At 49.9% G+C, this 11,402-nt stretch overlaps 3 long non-coding RNA genes across 3 annotated transcripts; all 3 read left to right on the top strand.

Annotated features, from left to right (window-relative positions):
* Window positions 1-330: 330 nt before the first annotated feature.
* Window positions 331-1,667, top strand: LOC143693170 (uncharacterized). Its single transcript, XR_013180682.1, has 5 exons — window positions 331-986; window positions 1,061-1,102; window positions 1,201-1,375; window positions 1,459-1,539; window positions 1,617-1,667. It is a non-coding gene; the product is annotated as an uncharacterized LOC143693170 (long non-coding RNA).
* Window positions 1,668-4,297: 2,630 nt separating this feature from the next.
* Window positions 4,298-6,212, top strand: LOC143693172 (uncharacterized). Its single transcript, XR_013180684.1, has 6 exons — window positions 4,298-4,398; window positions 4,477-4,518; window positions 4,601-4,714; window positions 4,798-4,878; window positions 4,956-6,057; window positions 6,135-6,212. It is a non-coding gene; the product is annotated as an uncharacterized LOC143693172 (long non-coding RNA).
* A 981-nt stretch (window positions 6,213-7,193) lies between these two features.
* On the top strand, window positions 7,194-10,748 carry LOC143693171 (uncharacterized). The gene is made up of 6 exons (XR_013180683.1): window positions 7,194-7,329; window positions 7,424-7,467; window positions 7,569-7,612; window positions 7,694-7,734; window positions 7,816-8,194; window positions 9,447-10,748. It is a non-coding gene; the product is annotated as an uncharacterized LOC143693171 (long non-coding RNA).
* Window positions 10,749-11,402: the final 654 nt, after the last annotated feature.

The raw sequence follows: 11,402 nt of genomic DNA, 5'->3' as shown, positions 1-11,402 counted from the left end.
GTTTTGAAGGCAGCAGGGTGAGAAAGGGTGTTTATTTGAGCCCCCCACCCAAGGCCTTTTAGAAGCCGAGCAGAGGCATTCGCACGTCTTACAGCACACAAGGTCATCCACTGCACTCACAGGAATGCCATTTCACTTTGCCTTTCTCTAACCCAGGTGCCACTCACAATAATGGCCATAGCCTTGGAATCAGGATGAAGCAGGAGCCTGAAGGAGCCAGGCACACTCAGGAGAGGGCAAGTAGCTGACTTGCTGGGATTTGGCCCACATACCTCTGTACTCATACTTTGGTTTTGTTTTTCTTTATTGTAGCTGACCAAGAGGCTAACAGGCGATCACGGGGCCCTCCGAGGCAGACTCATTTCAGGCGCAACGTGGATCCACATCACCGATCATCCAAAAGATAAGTCAGGGCCACGGCCTGGAGATGGGATGATGGGAGAGTAGTGGGTTGGGAGTTCCTGGGACAGATTTAAAAATTAGCAGAGGGAAAAGCAATCTTCTCCAAGGGGCCTCTTAGGACATCTAAAGGGAGAGGCTCTACTTTTGACGGCAGCTTTCAGGCAGGCAGCGCAGAACAGTTCCGGTCCACGTCGTGTTGTCCGGTGTACCATGTTACCTAGCGTGTCTTTGGGGTCCCTTTTGCCTTTTCCCCTCGAGACCCTCACCACAAGCATAATGTGTTGTTTGTTGTCCCCCTGTTTGTCACGTTCCGTGTCACGGGTGTCTGCACATATTTGTGCCGGAGCTGCTCTGCCCTGCCCTGCCGCATAGCCTGCTGCAACAGGACAAGTCCCATGGACTTGCAGTTTGTGGGGTGTTGCCAGACTCTAGATGATATTCCTAGATAGACAGAAGATATTTGGAGCTGTGAAGTTATCCCACAGCCCTTTGACTTTTGTCCTCACTTTCTTTCAGACGCAGAAGGATAAAATCCAGGGCAAAATCCATCCACCCATCCCGAGTGAGGAGGTTCCCCCGAGCAGGTCAGTCACCGTTTGTCTCTGCAGGGGGAGTGTAAAGTGTGACTTTGTTACAGCACTGTTCTTTTTCTTTTCAGGAGGTAAAGCTGGATATCAGCAGTCAAGATGAGGTGGGCAAGGTGAGCATTGAGTAGCGTACAGAAGCAGTTAGTTGTTATTGCTCCAGTCTCACTTTCCGGTGCAACTCTAAGCATCCGTTCCTGTTTCTGCGCTTTAGGCAATCCACTCGGAGTACGCCGAGCCCCAGTCACCAACCGGCAGACGCACCGGGTGTGCCGCTCTCTCGAGCCCTGCGGAAGAATCACGGGACTCGTTGATGAAGCCTCTGCCTTTTCTATATAAAGGTGTCACCAGGGTAGCCTTGGGCACGGGCCGAGGAGTCAGGAGTCACGGTGAGTCGGGGAAGTAGGGAGGAGGAGCTAGGGTCCACTCAGGTTTCAGCAATGCCACATGACCTCGTCTCCTTTTAACCCAGGCTTACCCCGTGACAATGGCATCAACCTCGGAGCGCAGCCGAAGGGTGCGGCCCCAGGAGCCAGGCATTCTTAGGAGAACGGTGAGTAGCAGAATTGTTGGGTTTTGGCCAGTGTGCTGCAGAGATCATGCATTGATATTTGGATTTCTTTCATGTAGTTGACTAAGAAACAACAGGGAGTTGTTGAACAACAGTGCCAGCAGGAACTTCCCAGATGTTGCGTCTGCCTTCTTTTGCACCTGACACAGACCGGCATCCCCAGATGTCTGAGAGATAAGTAGAGGGCTACAACCCACAGAGGGGATGAAAGCGGGGCGCAGGGTAGGGACCCACCGGGAGGGGTTTTTGAGTCTTCTTTGGAGATGGGGGTGTCCATGAAGCGGACACCTTAGGCCCCATAAAAGGAAAGCCTGACTTTTCATCACAGTGCTGAGGTGTGCAGGGCAGAGCAGTCCCGGTGTGTATCGTGTCCCTTGTCTTTTGTGTATTATGTGTTGTTTGCATATGTCATGTCTTTTACCTTAGGCCTTGGTGGGGCCTGTCAGAAACCCTGGCATCATTGTTAGCATCTGTGATCTCTGCATTCCTTGGCCTGGCACCCATGCCATAGAACTTTTGACTCGGGAGCTCAGACAGGCATCAGACTCTCTTGTCTCTTTAGAAGCATCCGGTCAGCTGTCTTTTCAGGTCTTGTTCTGAGCTGTATGGACAGCTATGTCCCGCCAGGATCCATTATGGCGGACTAGGACGCGAAAGAACATGAGGGCAGGTAGAGGCTTCTGGCTGTATGATTCTTGGGCATCCATCTTTGCAGTTCTTGGAATAAATCATTCAGTTAGCATCTTCTTCCTCCAGGTTTCTCTGAGCCTCATCAGCTCACCATCGGTTTCACCTCGGTCATCTCCTTTTGCATCTTCTCAGTCCTCGCAGCCATTTTCCTTGCCAGGAGATTTCTGTCCGTGTCGTGTTCCCGTTGTTTGTCACGTCCCGTCCCGTGTCACGGGTGTCAGCACACACATTTGTGCCGGAGCTGCTCTGCCCTGCCACATAGCCTGGTGCAATAGGAGAAGTCCCGGGGACTTGAAGTTTGTAATGCGGGGTGTAGTTGGACTCTAGATGGACACAAGATATCTGGAGCTCTTAAGTTATCCTGCAACAGTTTGACTCTTGTCCTAACCTTTTTTCAGATTCAGATGGATTAAATGTGTGCCAGAGGGCCCCATCCCGGGTGAGTGGTTTCCCCTGAGCAGGTGAGGCACCATTTGTCTCTGCAACAGAAGTGTATGTGGTGACTCTGTTACAGCTCTGTTCTTTCTTTCTTTTTAGGAACTAAGTCTGGATACCAGCAGTCAAGGTGAGCAGTGGAGAGAAGTAGCTGTTATTGCTCCAGTCTCAGTTTCTGGTGCTGCTCTAAGCTTCCATTCTCTTTTTTGTGCTTTAGGCAATCCACTTGGAGCCTGCCAAGCCCCCGTCACCAGCCGGCCGATGCACCGGGTTCCCTGCACGTGTGAGCCCTGCGGATGCATTACAGGACCTGGTGATGAAACCCTGAACTCTATTTAAAGGTGCCATCCAGGTGACCTTCAGCAGCTGCCGAGGAGTTGCAGTGAGTAGGCGAAGTAGGGAGGAGGAGCCAGGTTCCACTCAGGTTTCAGCCATGCCAAATCACCTCCTCTCCTCTTAACCCAGGCACCCCCTGTGACGACAGCCTCGGTCTCCGAGCGTGCCCGAAGCGTGCGGCCCGAGCAGCTGAGCATTCTTAGGAGCATGGGTGAGTAGCAGACTTGTGGGGTTTTGGCCGATGGGCTGCCAAGATCGGGCACTGATGTTTGGTTTTCTTTAATACAGCTGTCTAAGAGACAACAGCCCGGTGACAGCAGGACCTTCCCAGCTGACGAAGTGGCCTTTCTTCGCACCGGAGACCGGCATCCCCAGATGTCCGAGAGATAAGTAGAGGGCCACGACCCACAGAGGGAATGAAAGCAGGGTGCTGGTTTGGGAATTACTGGGAGGGGTTTTTGAGTCTGCTTTGGAGGTGGGGGGTGTCCATGAAGCGGCACCTTAGGCCCCATAAAAGGAAAGCCTGACTTTTCATCACAGCGCTGAGGTGTGCAGGGCAGAGCAGTCCCAGTGTGTATTGTGTCCCTTGTCTTTTGTGTATTATGTGTTGTTTGCATATGTCATGTCTTTTACCTTAGGCCTTGGTGGGGCCTGTCAGAAACCCTGGCATCATTGTTAGCATCTGTGATCTCTGCATTCCTTGGCCTGGCACCCATGCCATAGAACTTTTGACTCGGGAGCTCAGACAGGCATCAGACTCTCTTGTCTCTTTAGAAGCATCCGGTCAGCTGTCTTTTCAGGTCTTGTTCTGAGCTGTATGGACAGCTATGTCCCGCCAGGATCCATTAAGGCAGACTTGGACTTGTAAGAACGTGAGGGCAGGTAGAGGCTTCTGACCGTAGGATTCTCGGGCATCCATCTTTGCAGTTCTTGGAATAAATCATTCAGTTAGCATCTTCTTCCTTCAGTGTTTTCTGAGCCTTGTCAGCTTGCCATCGGTCTCACCTCGGTCATCTCATTTGGCATCTTCTCAGTCCTTGCAGTCATCCTTCTTGCCCAGAGATTTCTGTCTGTGTTGTGTGCCCATTGTTTGTCACGTCCTGTCTGTCCCGTGTCACGGGTGTCAGCACACACATTTGTGCCGGAGCTGCTCTGCCCTGCCACATAGCCTGGTGTAATAGGAGAAGCCCCGGGGAGTTGAAGGTTGTAATGTGGGCTGTACTTGGACTCTAGATGCTATTCCTATATTGACCTAAGGTGTTTGTATCTTTTGAGTTATCCTGCAGGTGTTTGACATATGTTCTAACTTTCTTTCAGGTGCAGATGCATTGCATCCATGGCAGAGCACCCCATCCCGGGTGAGGGGGTTCCCCATAGCAGGTCAGTCACCATTTGTCTGTGCAGGGGGAGTGTCAAGTGTGACCCTATTACAGCGCTGTTTTTGGTCTTTATTTTTAGGAAGTATAGCTGGATCCCAGCAGTCAAGTTCAAGAGAGCAAGGTGAGCAGTAGCCTTTCTTGTTGCTGAGGTCTGAATTCCAAGGGGGCAAGTCTAAGTCTCCATTCTCGTTTTTGTGCCTTAGGCAATCCACTCGGAGCACGCCAAGCTCCCATCCCCACCCGGCCGACGGACCGAATTTTTCACCCTGATGAGCCCTGTCTTCCGGGTAGCAGTCAGGAACCACCGAGGAGTTGCGGTGAGTCAGGGAAGTAGGGAGGAGGACCAAGGGTCCAGTCAGTTTTCAGCAATGCCACATCGCCTCCTGTCTTCTTAACCCAGGTGTACCCCACGACGACGGCGTTGGCCTCCGAGCGTTCCCGAAGCGTGCCACCTGAGGAGCCGGGCCTTCTTAGGAGAAGGGTGAGTAGCAGACTTGTGGGGTTTTGGCCGACGGGCTGCCAAGATCAGGCACTGATGTTTGGTTTTCTTTAATATAGCTGTCTAAGAGACACCAGCCTGGTGCCAGCAGGCCCTTCCCAGCCGGCGAGCCGGCCTTTCTTCGCACCCAACACGGACCGGCATCCCCAGATGTCCGAGAGATAAGTAGAGGGCTCCGACCCACAGAGGGGATGAAAGCAAGGTGCTGGGTTGGGACTCCTGGGATCGGGGAGGGGAGGTCTTGAGTTGGCTCTGGAGATGAGAGTAGCCAAGAATTGGCCCCTTAGGCCCCCTAAAAGCAAAGTCTCACTTTGGATCACAGTGCTGAGGTGCACAGGGCAGAGCAGTCCCGGTGTGTATCGTGTCACTTGTCTACCGTGCGTTATGTCTTGGTTGGGTGTCTCATGTCTTTTATCTTAGCCCTTTGAGGGGCCTATCAGAAACCTCGGCAGTATTCTTAGCAGCCACGATCTCCACGTTTCTTTGGCCCGGCACCCAGGCCATAAAACTTTTGACTCGGGAGCTCAGACAGGCATCAGAATTGCAACTCTTTGTAAGCATCCAGTCAGATGTCTTTTCAGGTCTTGTTCTGAGCTGTATGGACAGCTGCACCCTGCAAGGTTCTCCTATGGTGGATTAGGACTTGTAAGAATGTGAGGGCAGGTAGAGGCTTCTGACCGTAGGGCTCCTGTGCATTCATCTTTGCAGTTCTTGGACTAAAACGTTCAGTTTAGCATCTTCCTTCTCCAGGGCACTCTGAGCCTTATCAGCTCGCCATCGGTCTGTCTTACCTTGGTCATCTCATTTGGCATCTTCTCAGTCCTCGCAGTCATCCTTCTTGCCTAGAGATTTCTGTCTGTGTCTTGTGCCCATTGTTTGTCGTGTCCCGTGTCACGGGTGTCAGCACACACATTTGTGCCGGAGCTGCTCTGCCCTGCCGCATAGCCTAGTGTAATAGGAGAAGCCCCGGGGAGTTGAAAGTTGTAATGTGGGCTGTACTTGGACTCTAGATGCTATTCCTAGGTTGACATAAGGTGTTTGCAGCTTTTGAGTTATCGTGCATGTGTTTGACATATGTTCTACCTTTCTTTCAGGTGCAGATGAATTACATCTGTGGCAGAGGGTTATGGTTACGAGGTGCCAGGCCTTCTTAGGAGAACGGTGAGTAGCAGACTTGTGTGGTTTTGGCCGATGTGGTGCCAAGGTCAGGCGTTGATGTTTGGTTTTCTTTAATATAGCTGTCTAAGAGACAACAGCCCGGTGACAGCACAACTTCCCAGCCGGCAAGGCGGCCTTTCTTCGCACCCAACACGGACCGGCATCCCCAGATGTCCGAGAGATAAGTAGAGGGCCACGACCCACAGAGGGAATGAAAGCGAGGTGCTGGGTCGGCACTCCTGGGATGGGGGAGGTTTTGAGTTGGCTATGGAGACGAGGGTAGCCAAGAAGTGGCCCCTTAGGCCCCCTAAAAGCAAAATCTCACTTTTGATCACTGTGCTGAGGTGAGCAGGGCAGAGCAGTCCCGGTGTGTATTGTGTCACTTGTCTGTTGTGCATTATGTCTTGTTTAGCTGTCTCATGTCTTTTATCTTAGCCCTTTGAGGGGCCTACCAGAAACCTTGGCACCAGTCTTAGCATCTGTGCTCTCAGCGTTCCTTGGCCTGGCACCCATGCCATAGAACTTTTGACTTGGGAGCTCAGACTCTCATCTCTTTTTATAAGCATCCAGTCAGCTGTTTTTTCAGGTCTTGTTCTGAGCTGTATGGACAGCTATACCCCGCCAGGATCCATTATGGCGGACTAGGACTTGTAAGAATGTGAGGGCAGGTACAGGCTTCTGGCCGTAGGATTCTCGGGCATCCATCTTTGCAGTTCTTGGAATAAATCATTCAGTTAGCATCTTTTACCTCCAGTGTTCTCTGAGCCTCATCAGCCCACCATCAGTTTCACCTCGGTCATCTCCTTTTGCATTCTCTCAGTCCTCACAGCCATTTTCCTTGCCAGGAGATTTCTGTCCATGTCGCGTCCCCGTCGTCTGTCACGTCCCGTGTCACGGGTGTCAGCACACACATTTGTGCCGGAGCTGCGCTGCCCTGCCGCGTAGCCCGGTGCAATAGGAGAAGTCCCGGGGACTTGAAGTTTGTAATGTGGGGTGTAGTTGGACTCTAGATGGGATTTGTAGATGGACACAAGATATCTGGAGCTCTTAAGTTATCCTGCAACAGTTTGACTCTTGTCCTAACCTTTTTTCAGATTCAGATGGATTAAATGTGTGCCAGAGGGCCCCATCCCGGATGAGGGGTTTCCCCCAAGCAGGTGAGGCACTACTTGTTTCTGTAGAGGAAGCATAAATGGTGGCTGTTACAGCATTGTTCTTTGTCTCTCTTTTTAGGAAGTTAAAGCCGAGAGCAGCAGTCAAGGCCAAGTGGGCGAGGTGAGCATTGACTAGTGTACAGAAGCAATTGTTATTGCTGAGGTCTCAGTTTCTGGTGCAGCTTTAAGCATCTCTTTTTTTTTTTTAATTTTAGGTGGTCCGCTTGCAATCTATCCTAGCCGAGCATATCTGTGCCAGGTGGGTGCGAGCTTAAGGTATCGGTGTGGCATATTTGTCAGATTTGGGAGGTTGTGTTTTCACAGTATCTCAGCATGCTTTTCTGCTTTGTTACTTTGCAGGTGCTGTTGCTGCCCTAGGTACGCCAAGGAACAGAGGAGGGCAGGTGAGTCGGCGTTTAGGCAGGCTGACTCATAGGTGAATGTTATGAAGCAGCATGCTAAGTATGTACCTTTTCTCTTTGCAGGTATCTTCTGGCCAGCCTCCGGAGTCAAATCAAGATTTGAGGTGAGCCGGGGGAGTGGTGCGGAGGAGTCCCGGGGATTACTGTTGTTGAGGGCAATAGTCACCTTTTCTGTTTTGTCTTAGGTACCCTGAGGAGGCTCTTACCCAAAGCTTAGAAACAGCAACACCGAAGCACACGCGGAGAACATCTCAACGTCCACGTGCGACCGAGGATGGATTTTGTCCGCTCCTCTTCCAAAAGCTAAGTGTCGGGGCCAGTGGTTTGGAGAAGGGGAAAAACCTTTACTATCACAGGGGGCAATTTCATGTCAGCTTAGCGGAGAGGTCTGTATCGGGACAGGCTCTCTGGAAGTAAAGGGAGAGGGTTTCTCCTCAGCCTCACCAGAGCCTTTGCCGGGCAGGGCAGTTCCAACCCATCTCCACGTTCTCGGGAACTTTGCGTCGTCTGCCTTCCTCAATTCGACGTCGTCACGGATCTTTTCCCCGAGGAGCTCGCCTTCAGGTCCGGAGCTACGGCCACGGTCACCCGGCAGTCGGCTTCCTTCTCTAGGCTCGCTGAGCCTCTCGAGCATCCTCTTAACTGCTTTGGCACTAACTTCTTTTAAGGAGTTACGTTTCATCATCACGTGCCATCATCATAGGGCTTTCTTTCCTTTGGCATCATCGGCCTCTGGCTCATCTTGCGCTACGAATCTCGGGTCCATAAGTTGAAAGTGCTAGGCAGTTTACTCGTGTCTCTGTTATGCCATCCGTGTCTATGTTGTGTCATCCGTGTTATGTAGTCTGTGTCTATTGTCTTCCGTGTCATAGGCCTTTGTTACATCTTGATGCTTTACAGGCACTATTTTGTGCCATATAGGCAGTATTTTACTCACATTCCTTCCCAGATATAGCTTATTCTAGCATCTTTACATTTTTACTCTTTGAGACAGGAAAGGATTACAAGATTTTCTCATCCATCTTCCTTCTCACTACCAGCTTTGGTAGTGCTTTTTTTTCCATGCCATTATCTTGGACTTCTAGAGGGAGCGTCTTACACCCTCCTCAAGTGACTGCAGTTGTTCTGTAGGTTCCATCTTCTCAAAGGCTATGGGGCCCAACAATTAATCTTCCACAGAGTTATCTCAAGTCTTGGCTTATATTGTGTGTACCTATGTTGGCTTGTATTGTGTGTAGCTATATTGCATGTACCTTTGTTGGCTTATATTGTATAGGCTTATATTGTATATACTTATATTGCGTGTACCTGTGTTGGCTTGTATTGTGTGTAGCTATATTGCATGTACCTTTGTTGGCTTATATTGTATAGGCTTATATTGTATATACTTATATTGCGTGTACCTGTGTTGGCTTGTATTGTGTGTAGCTATATTGCATGTACCTTTGTTGGCTTATATTGTATAGGCTTATATTGTATATACTTATATTGCGTGTACCTGTGTTGGCTTGTATTGTATAGGCTTATATTGTATATACTTATATTGCGTGTACCTGTGTCGGCTTGTATTGTGTCTACTTACACTGTATGTACACTTGCACTGTATGCGTTTGCTTATATTCTATGTACTTATAATATACCACTTATGATTGGAGCTGCCCTGCCCTGGCATGTAGTCATAGTTAGGTAGAACAGTTGTAAAAACTTTACTGTTCATCTGTCTTTTATGGCATATTGGGTAGAAAATTTATTGGTCCAGAGTGGGGAAAATTCCTAGCTGTCAGCCACAAGTTGACCAATTCCTGTCGTCTCACAGGTCCTCGAGGCTACCGATTTCCCCAGAATCTACCATTCGACGTCAAGGAGTGGCAGCCAGAAGACGCGTCGAAGCACGTTCTTCAGCATCTTGAGTAAGGGCCATAGCGAGCCTGTAAGCAGGAAGAGTGTGTGAGCCTGTGTGAGAGCACATGACTGTGTGTGTCTGTGTCCACTCGTCTCTGTGTGTGTGAGCACATGCTGACTAGTTTTAACCTTGTGTATGTGACTTTTGCTTTTCAGGTTTTGTAATTCATTTTTAAATTTAGAATAAAAAATCCCCAGCGGGGGGGGTTTTTTTTTTCCCCCCCGGCTGGGTTTTTTTTTCCTCGGTCCCGGTCGGTCTGAGAGGCGACGTTCATTGCCAAAGTTTGGGCACAGACCATCCAGGGACCGGGGTTTTTGTCAGGCAGGAGGATTTTTTGGAGGCTCCCGGGAACCGCGTTCCCGAGGAGAGGCGCGAATGCGTGCCGGGGGTTAGCAGAGCAGTTGAGGTGTGAGTCAGTGTGGGTTTGTGTGTAAGCTGAAGGAGGTGTGTGTGTGTGTGTGTGTATGTGTGTGTTGAAGGGTTGTAACCTTATATGACTTTTGCTTTTCAGGTTTTTCAAATAATTTTTAAATTTAGAATAAAAAATCCCCAGCCGGGGGGGTTTTTTTTTTTTCCCCCCGGCTGGGTTTTTTTTTTCCCGGGTCCCGGTCGGTCTGCGAGGCAACATTCATCACCAAAGTTTGGGCGCAGACCGTCCAGGGACCGGGGTTTTCGTCAGGCAGGAGGATTTTTTTGGAGGCTCCCGGGAACCGCGTTCCCGAGGAGCGGCGCGAATGCGTGCCGGGGGTTAGCAGAGCAGTTGAGGTGTGAGTCAGTGTGGGTTTGTGTGTAAGCTGAAGGAGGTGTGTGTGTGTGTGTGTGTATGTGTGTGTTGAAGGGTTGTAACCTTATATGACTTTTGCTTTTCAGGTTTTTCAAATAATTTTTAAATTTAGAATAAAAAATCCCCAGCCGGGGGGGTTTTTTTTTTTTTTCCCCCCGGCTGGGTTTTTTTTTCCCGGGTCCCGGTCGGTCTGCGAGGCAACATTCATCACCAAAGTTTGGGCGCAGACCGTCCAGGGACCGGGGTTTTCGTCAGGCAGGAGGATTTTTTTGGAGGCTCCCGGGAACCGCGTTCCCGAGGAGCGGCGCGAATGCGTGCCGGGGGTTAGCAGAGCAGTTGAGGTGTGAGTCAGTGTGGGTTTGTGTGTAAGCTGAAGGAGGTGTGTGTGTGTGTGTATGTGTGTGTTGAAGGGTTGTAACCTTATATGACTTTTGCTTTTCAGGTTTTGTAATTCATTTTTAAATTTAGAATAAAAAATCCCCAGCTGGGGGTTTTTTTTTTTTTTTCCCCCGGCTGGGTTTTTTTTTCCCGGGTCCCGGTCGGTCTGCGAGGCAACATTCATCACCAAAGTTTGGGCGCAGACCGTCCAGGGACCGGGGTTTTCGTCAGGCAGGAGGATTTTTTGGAGGCACCTGGGAACCGTGTTCCTGAGGACCAATGATTGCTGCGGAGTAATTTAGCAGTTGTGATGGCAGTGATGGTGAGTTTGTGTGTAAGCTGAAGGGGGTGTTAGTGGTGATGAGTGTTGTTTTCTGTGTGCTTTTGTTGTTTTGGGTTTCCTGTCACAATAAATCAACATCTAATGAAAATAGAAAAAGGTTATTGCTTTGTGTTAATATGTGTATTGCTCTGTATTGCATTTGCCTTAGCTGCTGCATTTTGCTGTGCTGCTCTGTATTGCTGCTCTGTATTGCATTTGCATTAACTGCTGCATTTTGCTGTGCTGCTCTGTATTGCTGCTCTGTATTTGCATTAACTGCTTCATTTTGCTGTATTGCTCTGTATGTAAATTAGACTTTGACTAGTGTGTCTATGCATTGTATCTGCACTTGCACTTGTATACACTGTTTCCATGTATTTTGCTG

The sequence above is a fragment of the Agelaius phoeniceus genome, unplaced genomic scaffold, assembly GCF_051311805.1.
Source record: "Agelaius phoeniceus isolate bAgePho1 unplaced genomic scaffold, bAgePho1.hap1 Scaffold_359, whole genome shotgun sequence".
Lineage (NCBI taxonomy): Eukaryota > Metazoa > Chordata > Aves > Passeriformes > Icteridae > Agelaius > Agelaius phoeniceus.
The sequence above is the reverse complement of the archived record's forward strand: the minus strand, read 5'-3'. Positions and strand labels throughout refer to the sequence as shown.